Genomic DNA, 12932 nt, shown 5'->3' with positions numbered 1-12932 from the left:
GAAGTTCTTTAAAACATGAGGATTTGTTTGATTTTTGCAGAAATGAATCTAGTACTAAAAGTACTAGATTAAAAAATTAAAATAAAAAATAAGAACAATGCTACATAAAGTAAATCAATACATAATATATTCTTTGAATCCTGATTTTAAAATAACAAATCTATGATTTCAAGGAGATATGATGACTCAGGAGTATTTAATATGGCAGTACTGCCATCCCTATTGGATTGGATTGGATTGGATTGTCCTTTTTTAGGGCACTAAGAGGCCCAGGTTGGCTGCTGTATCTCAAGTACCACAGACCACAAAATGCAGAACAGAAATCGCAGACCACAAATGCAGGGTTGAAAGGAAAGTTTCTCTTTCCACTTCTCTTTTCAAAGTTTCTCCAAAGCTCCCTGGCCATCTTTCTCCAGTCTCATTAGCCAGAGATATGATAGTTCATGCCTTATTCAATCAATTGCAAAAGAAGTGAGACCACTATGGTGGCTTACACCAATCAAGACTCACAATTTTGTCTGTGGCCTACCTACAGGAAAGTGAATAAATGAGGTTATATTATTACAGCAAAGAAAAAGGGCAAGGGAAAGGATGTTAGCTAAGAAACAAACATCCCATTTTTCTTAGACAAAGCAACTTACACATGGTCCAAAGAAAATATTTGCACTACCATATTCAAAACTAGATTTCTCTGTTCCATCTGGTAAAAGAGGAAATGATTTAACTAATTTCTTCCTTTGGGAAGGCAAAGAAGTGATGTGATTTAACCTAATCTTAAAAGCTCTAGAGGTTTCAGGGCCGGCCTGCAGCTCACTTGGGAGAGTTTGGTGCTGACAACACCAAGTCAAGGGTTAAGATCCCCTTACCAGTCATCTTAAAAAAAAAAAAAAAAAAGCTCTAGAGGTTTTATTTCCACTCTCAAAAAAATATTTTAATGTTTTTAAAGAACCTTTATCTCAAGGGTACCTCCAGTGACTGCTTTAATTTAAAATCCATTTTTTTAAATTTAAGAAACATTGAAATTGCTATTAGCATACTCCCAGTACAGCCAATACTATTCTTCTGATACACTACAGTCAGACAAAGCAAAGCAAGGTTTATTAAGTAGTGTTTTTTATATGTGTAACTGTGGCAATACATCCACTGTGCACAAACAGTAATACGTATTTTAGAAAACTCTGTCCCACAGAAGAGATTTTGGTTGTCTCTTATTAAACTCAGATGTAAACCCATTTATATGATTTGCTCTGAATCATGTATTTCCTTTAAGGGAAAGAGAGAAGGGTTTAATTTAGTTTAAGAAAAACAGGATAGCAGAGTGGTTTGGCAGCTGCAGTTTGGTAATTCCTCTGGTAGCCTTGAAAACAAAGCCAGTATCAAGACTTGGACTTTTACAGGGGCCCAACCCATAAAAGCTGCCACATATCCACAATGTTGTTAGATTGGAGTGGGGCAGAAGAGGTGTGGAAACCATGGATGCTATTGTACTTCTCTAATTTAAAAAACTACACAGCAAACAGCTCAGATGTGTGCTTCTTAACTCTTTTGTTTTCAGTATCTTACTCAAACCAAAGAGAGTACTGTGGTTTGTACATTCTCAATTTGGCCTTGGTTTTATCACACTATAAGACAATTATATCCTCCAGCTTGTTTTAAAATTGAAGAGCTTTTATCACTAGAAATCATATATAAGTGACATCACTTTGAGACTCAGACAATCAAATCTAATTAGGTTTAAAAAACATGTTGGTAGCAGCCACTCAGTTATTACATCAATTAGTTCTATGCTGTTCCAAAGTAATTTTCAATTATTAAATGCAAAGTTCATTCATGTTTTACATAGATAACTATTTCAATTTATTTTCATTTTAATAAAGAGGAGGAAAATGTTATGTTGAAATCTGGATGCTGCAATAACTGTTTCTGCAATTTATTTTTAAACTGAAAATATGCTGGCATGGACAATTGTGCCTACAATTAAAGGCAATATTACAAAAGAAAAACACTAAAAGTGCCCTACCTTTTTGGAGAGAATCTTAGTTCTTGAGCCTTGGTTATACAAAGAAATAAGCCCTGAGTTAGCAATCTAAAAGACAGTACTTTTTTTTTTTTTTTTCCAAAACATGAAAAGTATATATTTCCTTTCCCCACATTTAGTTCTAAGTGCCATTTGCCTTTAACTTAGAATTAACTGCTTCCAGACATCCTGCTCAAACCTCAGTGATTCATTTACCTACTATCTACAAATTTTCCTTAAGGTCTTAGCCCTTTTGTTTTCTACCCTTTCTCCTCTCATCATTTAAAAAATTGATCTCGGATATCCTGGAGGAAAAGAAAGGGTCGTCAGGTGTGACAACCTCATTGATCCTCACCCCCAGCAATAAATATTATAATCATCACCATGAAAAGCTACCCCTTGAGCATCATGCTTAGTGCAGCTCACACATTCACCTGTCACACACTGTACCTGAAACTTGACAAACCTCCTCCGAAGTAGCTATTATTATCTGCACTTAACAAATGTGTAAACTGAGGTTCACAGCATTTAGAAAGTTGCCAGAAGTCACACGGCCAGTAAGAGGTGCCTCCAACACCCGAGCAGCTTCCTGTGAGGGTAGACAGCTAATAAATATGTCAGCCACTGTCTTAGTGCAAGCCTGTAAGTCCCTGACTCTTTTTAAAGAAGTTTTATCTATTAAAAAAATCTTTTTAATTAACAAATAAAAATTATATATATATCATGTACAACATGTTGTTTGGAAATCCCAAGACTCTTAGCAGCATCCTGATCCACCTCATTGTAACCAGGCTTTTCCCGATTTAGTCCAGACTCCATGCTGAATTCCAACTTCTGTAAAATGGAAACCACAACCAAGAAACAAAAACCAAGCCAAACCGAAACAACAAAACCTCTACCCTTCTGAAAGGAAAGTAGCTGGTAGCATCAACGCACATTACCTGGACCTAACAGGGCCCTCAGCAAATATTAGCTGAACTTGAATGTACTAGCAGAGTTACGTTTCTTGAAAACAAGTAAAATTATGTCACTTCCTTGCTTTAAACAACTGCCTCTCTGCACCATCTTTAATGTGAAGTACAATGGCTTGCATGCAAGTATAATTTAATGAATGGGAAACACTGATACTGTGATCCAAGGTTAAAATTTACTGTTAAGTGATCTATTTTAAAAAGCACTTATAAAGCCATGTAGCATAAAAATGATAATGGTATATGTTAGTGGTTTAAAGGACTACTTATTTGAAAAACTGCAGTCACTTGTACAAAATATCATTACGAAAGTCTTAGAGACTTTTAAAATAAAACTAAGCAGAACCCCAACTTAAAAACATGTCAATAGTCAGAAGTATCTTCTTGTTATTTAAAAGCAATACCGTGGCACTAAAATATATATAACCTAGAATTTCATTAATTTAGACAACTGTACCACTCCCTAATGAATGCTAATTTGTAATACTTTATTGTAACTAACGCATTCAATAGAAGTGTACTATACCATTGGATAGAAAGCAAACAGCAAAAAAGAGAAAGCTTTATTAAGCATTGACTCGCATATTTCACTGTAGAAAGTTAAGCTACTTCAAACCTACATATAAATATACCACACAATTTGACGAGATCCAATTATTTTATTGTAGATGAAACACATACTTTCCAACAGTATCAAACTGACAGAGTAAATAGTTCAATTCAAATAGAAAATAAAAATTGTTAATTATTTAACTATTCTTCATTGCACAGTATTTACTCATTTCCAGATACACATGAGCTTTATCTAAACAATTACTCCAAGAACAAAAAAGTTCTGACAAGTTAAAAGAAACAAAAAAGATCTTGTAAAAAATGGTAGACTTTCTTTCAAAACTGCTATATTGTAGTCTTACAAATACTTTTATTCACTCAATATGAGCCCGACACTGGTGACACAGCCTTAATAGCATTACTACAAATATAAATAACATAAAGAGTAATATAATAATAAAAATAAACGAAACACAAAGGGAGGCTGATTAGGAATTGATATTGCTTAGAAAAATGAAGATCAGAAAAGGCAACACAGAAGTGGCAGTCATTTGAATTGAGCCTAGTTAGATGTGGCTCAAGTTTAGCACAGACTGGGGGTGGGGGTAGGGGTCATGTGAAAATGTGGCTGAAATCTAGGATTTAAATAACAATAACTTACGTATGCGAAGTCTGTTACTTTATATAAATTTTGAAACAAAGTATTTTCTCCACCCCTGTGTTTTCTATTACTTCTTCAAAATAATATACATTTTTAAAACCCTAAAAAGGCCCAAATAATAATGCACTTACGTGACACACATGGCCCTTAATTAAGGCTCAGTTTAGTCAACAAATTATCCCCAAGCCCTGAGAAATTTCTCACATACAGATGATGCAGGAGTGGGATAAAAATCCAACCCAGAACAGCAGGTAAGTCCTATTTTCTACAGCGAGACACAGAATGAATAGAGCAATGACTAGTGACATGGGCGGAAGTTCAAAGGGCACTGCAGGACACTTGATGGCAGTATCTGACTCTGGAGACATATTTCCTTCCAACAGTACAAGGCACAACATGTTATCAGTTGGCTAGATAAATGGCAGGTTTTGATCATAAGAACGAAGGTGGTATCTACCCAATACAAAGATTAAGATGTTCTCCTCTTTCATTTAACTTGGTTAGTCAATTCATTTATTCATGTTGAAATATTTATTAAGCATCTAATACGGACAAAGTTCTGTACTGTCTACGACTAGGAAAATAAAATATAGTTTAAGACTTTAAGGGGCTCAGAGAATCCTATTCTATCTGAGTTAAATTTCCAACACAGGAGAATAGCACAATAATAGTTTTTGGGCAGGCTATTGTATTGGTACAAAACCGTCTTCAAAGCATACCTTATTCATTAGAAAACAGACAATCTGTTCTCTACTGCATTAGACTTGAGTAAAAATTTAATTTCAAGTTGAATTTTAAAAATTCAATTTCAAATTATCCCCCCAGAACTCCACTCATTGCCCTCTTCTTTTTTTGTGTCAGACTTAATTTCCTGTTCATACAAAAAAAGTTGAAATACTTTCTCCTCACTTGAACTTTGGTAGTGACCAATGACCTCTTATGTCATAATGCCTCAAAAACATCTTTGTTTAAAATGTATACTGAATATATTTCAATTCAACATTACCACAGTAACTTATTAAGTTTAAAATACAGACTGTTTTTAAACCATGTTAAAATATTTTAAGTGCTTTCAAGATAAATTTTTAAAGAGAACAGAAAAATTCATGAATTGTCCATATACTTAAATTTTCTAGCTTTGGGCAGAATCTTAGCTGGAAGTTGAAAACTCTGCAATTGAAGGAAAAAATTGTGGATCTTGATTTAAGCATGACAAATCAAATAAAACAAACTTGAAACCCTACTTCTATATTTCTATGCTTCTAAATATAGAAGTATAATGTACTGGGAATTGTAATATGAGGAAGTTATTGTTAATTCCTCATATTTGATATCTGTGTACATTAACATATAAAAGGCTGATTTAGATCACTCCCTTTCAATATCTACATGTATTACTCACATAAAATATGTACAGCAAGTTTTATTCTTCAATTGCTTCATAAAATTGAAGTGAAAATATTCATTAAAATTTTTTTATGCTGCCTTTTCCTCAATTAAGACTTAAAAAGTAGAAAGTGCCTATTCTTTATGAGAATATTTGTTTGAAAATTCTTCTAAAACACCTTGAAATTACAAGGTTACTACTACTGAACCTGCATGAAAAAAATTATGCCAGAAATGGCAAAATGTAAAAAGACTTTATAGGCTTTAGTTTCTATAATATAGATGAAATAAAATTAAAATAATATCATTCATCATCCAAAACAGTGAAAAATAAGTTAAAAGCAAAATAGCTGTTTTCAAAAACAAAAACACAGAAAAAACTTCTCCCATATAACCTACTTTTTAGACTAATGCTTTCAAACCAACTAAAACAATTTATATAGTGCAATTTGAAGAAACAGGAATTGATACTGCTAATAAGAAATAAATCTTTAAAAAGCACATTCCCCAGCCTCTACAATCAATGGCAGTAGTATTCTTAATTTCTTATTTGCTTTAATAGACTAAGAAATTGCTTAGTTTCTGTAAATGCTAAAATATGATCTATAATACATAATCTCCTGCCATTATATTGCTCTTAAATTTCAGCTTAATAAGGATTCCTGTTTTGAATCACATCGCTGAAACGGCCCAAATAAAGAATTAAAGAAATAGCAGCAGCTTCAACTAATTGTTAATTAGTTTAGACTAGTATTAACATACTTAAAAATCTTTAGACTTTAGAGCAATTTGTGACTACTATGTATTTATGTAGCTTAAAGTTAAGGAGAGTCTAAGAGGAAAACATTTCTAATCCCCACATCTTAAAATGTTCCAATCATTTAAAAACATAATGAAAGTATTTACATTTCTACAATAATAAAATACTTAAATCCTCTGCACTAGGCACTGAGCCTTGCACTAGGGCTATAAAGACTACCACAAGATCATTAACTGAGAAAAGGACTGCTATTTATTTAGCCATTAGCTGCTTATTATTAATGCATAAAAGTAACAAGGATTACTCACCAGCCTTCATCAGAACGACATCCTTAAAAAGATATTATTCAACTACAGGCAAACAGGACACTGCAATAAAAATAATACTCAACTCCTTTGTCTTTGAGCTGCTCCCAATGAGCACTGTGAGGACTAAGCACTAAGGAAACACACTGTGGCTGTAAGGCTGGCCTGCCACTCTGGAAGTCTGAGACCAGACTGACGTCACATACTAACATGTCATTGCAGCCGCAAATTAAGACAACTTCTCCAGGAAGAATCTGTTGTGATTATGCATGCCTTCCAGCCAAGAGTATAAAATATGATGTCAACTCCCTTAGAAGTGGCATATAGCATAGGGTAAAATACTAAGATACATGGCTGCAAATAATGTTTATTTTAAAATTCTCACTAAACTCTAAATAAATGGATATTTCCTGTTAAAACTGTAAGCACACCAGCTAAATGATTCCTTTAAAGTCATTTTTCAGTCGTTTCCAAAGTTAATATATACTTGTTTCAAAAATTCAACAAATGAAGTTATAAGGAAGGCTAAAATTGCCTGGAATTCTACCACCCAGAAATGATGATGATAGCTCAGATTTACTGATCACTATGTCAAGCATTTACAAACTCATCTGAGCCTCATAACCCAAGCAGACAGGTTCTGTACTTATCTTCATTTACGGAAGAAACTGAGGCACAGAGTAGTTAGGTAACCCACCCATGGTAACAATGCTAATAAGTGACTGGGCAGCATTCAAACACAGGTAAAGTGTAGCCACTACCCAGACATTTGATTACTAAGTTACACTAACTAGCAGAAGAAATAACAGCTGTTAATATTTTGGTGAACATCCTTTTACACCAGAGTTTGTACACATAAACAAATTTATTCAATCTAAGGAAATCAAACTATACATGTTGCTTCACAATCTTTTCACTCAACAATATGCCATGGACAGCTTTCCATGTCAGTAATTACATTCCTAACTTTCCTTTTTAATGACTGCCCATCACAATGATCTAAACCCTTTTCCTACCGGACACTTTATTTTCAATTTTTTGTTATTATAGACAATATAAAATGTATATCACTATCCAGACATCTTTCTGCTTCTCTGTGTTTGTGTAGAATAACTCTTAGAAATGGGATGAGTAGGTCTAAGCATGTACATGTTTTCAGCATTTGCACGTGTGTCCTTCAAAAAGAGGTAACAATTTATAGTCATCCCTCGGTATCCATGGGGAATTGGTTTGAGGACCCCCTGTGGATACCAAAGTCCATGGATGCTCAAGTTCCTTATACAAAATGGTGTAGTAACTGCATATAACCTGCACATCCCTCCCGTATACTTTAAATCATTTCTGTATTACTTATAGTACCTAATACAACGTAAATGCTATGTAAATAGTTGTTAAACCGTATTGTTTAGGGAATAAATTACAAGAGAAGCCTACACCTTTTCAGTACAGACACAACCATCCATTTTTTTTCCCCCAAATATTTTTGATTCGTGGTTGTTTGAATCTATGGATGTGGAGCCCACAGGTAAGAAAGTCTGCCTATATATTCCTACCTCAGTGCATTAGATTTCTCCTTTCCCCACATCTTTGCTCATCCTGAGTATTGACGATTATTTTTCTTCTTTGCAAATCTAATAGAACGTACATACCTTCATGCTTTTCTAATTATGTGTGTATATGTTTTAACTACAAGTGGGGTTAAACCTTTCTTCATATTACTATTCACATGAAAGACAGTCCAGCTTAATATTCAAAATCACACGGGCTCTGGGGTCACATGATCCCAGTTCAAGCCCAGCTCCTCTTCTATACAGTTCTTTGACAACAGACAAGTTACTTAAGCCTCTCCATGCCTCAACTTCCTTATATGGAAAATAAAGATAATAATATAATCCCTCGAGGTGTTTCTGAGAATTATATTAGAAAAACTATGTTAAACAATTAGAACAGTGCTTACCCCACAATTGTTTAATTAAATTTTGACTCATATTTAACGGCTGACTATATTTCTTCTACAGTTCATGCCCTTCACCCAAAATGGTTATTCTTAACAGAGTAAGGGCCAACCATTTTACAAAACATACTGTAAATATCTTGTTAGAATGCTAATAGTATAAAAATTTTCAGATACCTCAATCTAAGTTGTCTTACAACTAAATCTAGCATGTCACATAACTGGTGCTAAAGCATTCCTTTCACATGAAACGGCTGTAACAAAAATTAAAATAGTATCTCAAATGAGAAAACAAAATTGTTTCATCACTGAAATACAGACAAGCAAGCCAACACAGTTTGCTATAACCAGAAGGGTTTACATATGTTTTAGAAAAGTAGTGATTCATGATCTTTTCCATTTTTCCAAAGTGAAAGTTTTGCTAGTTTCAATTACGTTCAGTTTAAAAACTGAAAAAGAAAACAAACCCATTCTCAAAGATATCAAAAAGAAGTCAATGAAATAACTTTTCCCCATAGTTCAAAAAGCAAAGAACAGCTCCCTTTAAATGACATAAATCATAACAATTTATAAATAGAATACTTGAAGGTTAAAATGTGGTAAGTTTATTGTCCCTACCCCCAAACCAATCTGACCCACTATTATAAAGCCTTCACAACTGTTCTCAACAGGATAGTTATAACAAAACACCTCTACAAACTTACTAAGAAGGAAGTTTTATATTATTCTAGGAATATAATTTAGGTGTTTTCACTGTTGTATATGCTATAGAAAATTCCCATCTGAAGCAGACATTTTTGTAATAAAATTGCAGCATCATATGTTTGCATAACCACACAGTGGCATGGTGGTTCTCCATACGTCTGCCAGTAGAAAAACAATAAAATAACAGCAAAGATCTGTCAAGAGACTCTGCAAGATTATCAGGGATACTGAGAAGTAACAGGTCGACCCATTGTTTAGTTTATCAAATCCACCAAGTGTTTAGTTTATGAAGTCACCAGGATCCTGCAAGATTTCTCTAGGACCTGCGAGGCTCAGGGCCCTACATCCACCTACACACCATCCACCTATACAGAAGGACTACCACAGAAAAAAAGCACAGTACTCAGACAATGGGCATAAAAGGAATAAGATAAGGTCCCTCCTCTCAAGGACATAATAGCCTGAACTGACAGTTTAATAGGGGAGAGAGAACGGTAAACAGATCATTATAACATAACCTGATTTGCAGAGCACAGATGAGGAAATGGATAAATGCCTGGGGGGATCTGGAAAAGGCTTAACGTAGTAAGTGACAGCTGACTGTACTATTTCAAGATGACATTTTGGGTAGAAGTAGCAGTGGTTGTAAAAGTACAAATTTAAGATACAATCTAAATTTTATACCTACAAAAAGTATCCAGTTAACAGAGAGACCATTTAAGGAAAAAAAGTACCTTATCGATAGGGCAATTCTCACAAGTGCCTTCTAAGATTCTGTCCAGATTTTCCCAAATGTTGGAGATGGCAAGTTCAGCTTTCTCAATTCTGCCCAAACCACATTTCAGGAAAGGAAAGTGAGATGGACTGTAGATAGGCGTCCCACTACTTTAAATCAGTGGGAAATCCTAAATCTCAATTAATCCTGATTCTCTTTTCATATATCTTTATACTATAGGGCAGAAACCATGCTTCATTAAAAAGCCACAGAAAAAAACCCAGTGAGGGCCTCCAAAGTATTCCCAACCAAGTAATGTATTTCAGTGAATTCCTCAGGCATATTTGTGATAACAACTGAGGATTCAGTCGTGATTTATCATGGCATTTATAACTCTTGACCGCTTTCTTCTTGAAAATGCCACCCTTCACTTTGACTTATGTGATCTGGCTCTCCAGCATTTACTCTATACAGAATAGGCTTATGTTCAAAATACTCAATCCAATATCCAACTGTACCCATAATTTGGTGCCAATTTTCTCATCACTAATACTCACAGCAGAAATTGTTTTACTGGGTGAGAAACAGATCTACTACTAATCTCTTTTCCATACAAGTGCCTAACAGTGCTGCACAACATGAAGCATGCAAATTGTTTCATCAGTTGATTAATGATTTTTATCTCCTTGGTCATTTAAAGCAGTCTTGCAGATCAGAAAAATACTAGTACAATGAGAAAAGCACAATTGCATATTCTACCCCAAATTTACATGGAGGCAAAGTAAGAATGATGGTAATCTCCTTTTCCATTTTCTCAAATTTCCAAATTCATTGATCTTGGCCTATCACATACCATATCTCCATGATTTAAAAAGAAACATCGAAGTAACACTAATTGCAAAAGTAAATAAATTTAAAATAATTCTAAAGTATGGTCTCTTTCATATCCTCATTGTCTTCTGTTAAAGGCTGGTACTTAGGTAAGGGGTAAATCAATTCACAGAAAATAAACACTTACACCTGATGATAACCTGAGATAGGTTCCAAATATCCCATGTACTTACAGCACTGGTAACCACTACATTAACTGAAGTCTAGTACAGAAGTAAACTCTATGCTGACCAAGACAGACAATCCATGTGAGTGTTGGGCCAACAACTGCTTCTAAACTATGTTAGTTATCCTCATTTGACACTGACATAACAGTTCAGATATATTCAATTTACTACCAAAGAAAAAGTTCAAAGAGGATTGCTATTATCTTGGTGCTCTTTTAGAACAGCAAACTCCTGGAAAAAGTAATTGGAAGAGATGAAGGATTTAAGAAACAAATTTATCTATAAACTGCTTAGGAAGAGACCAATTATAATGAAAAAGGACTTCATACCACTAGAATTTTCCTCCCTAGGGAGTGGCAACAACAGAAATATACTTGCTTGCTAATGGGATTCAGAACCTTTTGATTTGAGAATATCCAGGTTCTCAGGTTATCAATGAACAAGCTGGCCCCTCAAAGGCCAGTTTAATAAGACATTGACAGACATTTTTTATTCCCTTCATTTCTTCCTCCAATCTGTTCTAAACCCCTTCCACTTTTTTGAGATTAGTAGCTCCAACTTCCTTCTTCTGAATTCTGTCATAACTTGTATATCTCACCAATCTGTATTATTCAGGTCCAGCTCAACTGTTACCTTTTCAGAGGGATCTCCCCCAATCTCTCTCACTCAGGTAATTCCAGTATTAGGGACAATCAGCATAACCAACAAAATTTAGAGTTATATATACTTCCACCTCAAAGAATCTACCAGTAGGGATGTATATAAACTATTTTGCATAATAAATAGAAAGTATATACTCATGGAGACTAGACTAACTCTAATGAGTTCATTTGTACAACCAAATATAAACTAAAGTGAGAGATACAGTCAAAAAAGGCAGCAATGATGTGGGCATTAAAACTGATTCTCTTCCCCATGTCCTTATTATAAGATGACATCTCAATTTCTAAGCTACAGGAGAAATGTGAAGTTATATTTTTATCTATCTCCTTTGGCATATCTGAACTCTCTATCTTTGGGTGCTTGAAGACAAGTTTACTTGATGGGAAAAAAAATGCTTTCTGAGCAGTGAATCTTTTAATAGGCCCTGAAATCTTTAGCTGCGTTTTCGCCTTGATCATTACAGTTCTAGAAAAATTTCCATCAGATGTAGTATGAAAACTAAATTTATTTATTTTGTACTCAAATGTGCAGTGGTAACTAATATAAGGTTAGGTAGAGAATTTTCAAATTCCAGCACAATAACAAAATTCAGATTCAAGAATACACTAATGAATATAAAATAATAAATCAACAACCCAAGTTACATGCATAAAAAGCATAAATTTAGCTCTAGTTTCCTTGCCTATGTCCTGACGACAACTCTTCAGGTGAATATTTTTTTTTTTTTTTTTTTTTTTTTAAAGATGACAGGTAAGGGGATCTTAATCCTTGGCTTGGTGTCGTCAGCACCACGGTCTCCCAAGTGAGCCAACTGGCCAACCCTATATACGGATCCGAACCCTTGGTCTTGGTGTTATTAGCACCACACTCCCAAGTGAGCCGTGGGCCAGCCCTCACATGTTTTTGAATTGACAAATAAAAATTGTATACACTTATGTGAATATATATTTTGAATGATAGTTTGTGACATACTCTAATTGTATACAGACTGATTTTCATTCTGAAAGAAATTATAAAATCTGTCTTTCTACAGAGCCTGATTTATCAACAAAACATCTATTTTATTCAAATACTAACAGTCAATTCTATACTTATATCATTTGCCTAGAGGCTACATTGTCCGGTTTTGATGTAGGAATAGAATCAAACATGATAGTGTCACCAATTTCATTATCATCAAAAAAT

At 34.3% G+C, this 12932-nt stretch overlaps 1 protein-coding gene across 4 annotated transcripts in view; it reads right to left on the bottom strand.

Moving 5' to 3' along the window:
- PLEKHA5 (pleckstrin homology domain containing, family A member 5) overlaps positions 1–12932 on the bottom strand; it is a 249438-nt gene that overhangs the window by 110015 nt on the left and 126491 nt on the right. The window contains exon 1 of one of the 4 annotated variants that reach the window (XM_008568649.1): positions 6656–6674. The exons of the other annotated variants lie outside the window; for them this stretch is intronic. The gene's annotated coding sequence lies outside the window, so the exon portion shown is untranslated. Of the gene's footprint in view, positions 1–6655; positions 6675–12932 lie in introns of those variants that run through there. 4 annotated transcript variants of the gene reach the window in all.

Source organism: Galeopterus variegatus, unplaced genomic scaffold, assembly GCF_000696425.1.
Source record: "Galeopterus variegatus unplaced genomic scaffold, G_variegatus-3.0.2 Scaffold428, whole genome shotgun sequence".
Classification (NCBI taxonomy): domain Eukaryota; kingdom Metazoa; phylum Chordata; class Mammalia; order Dermoptera; family Cynocephalidae; genus Galeopterus; species Galeopterus variegatus.
The sequence above is the reverse complement of the archived record's forward strand: the minus strand, read 5'-3'. Positions and strand labels throughout refer to the sequence as shown.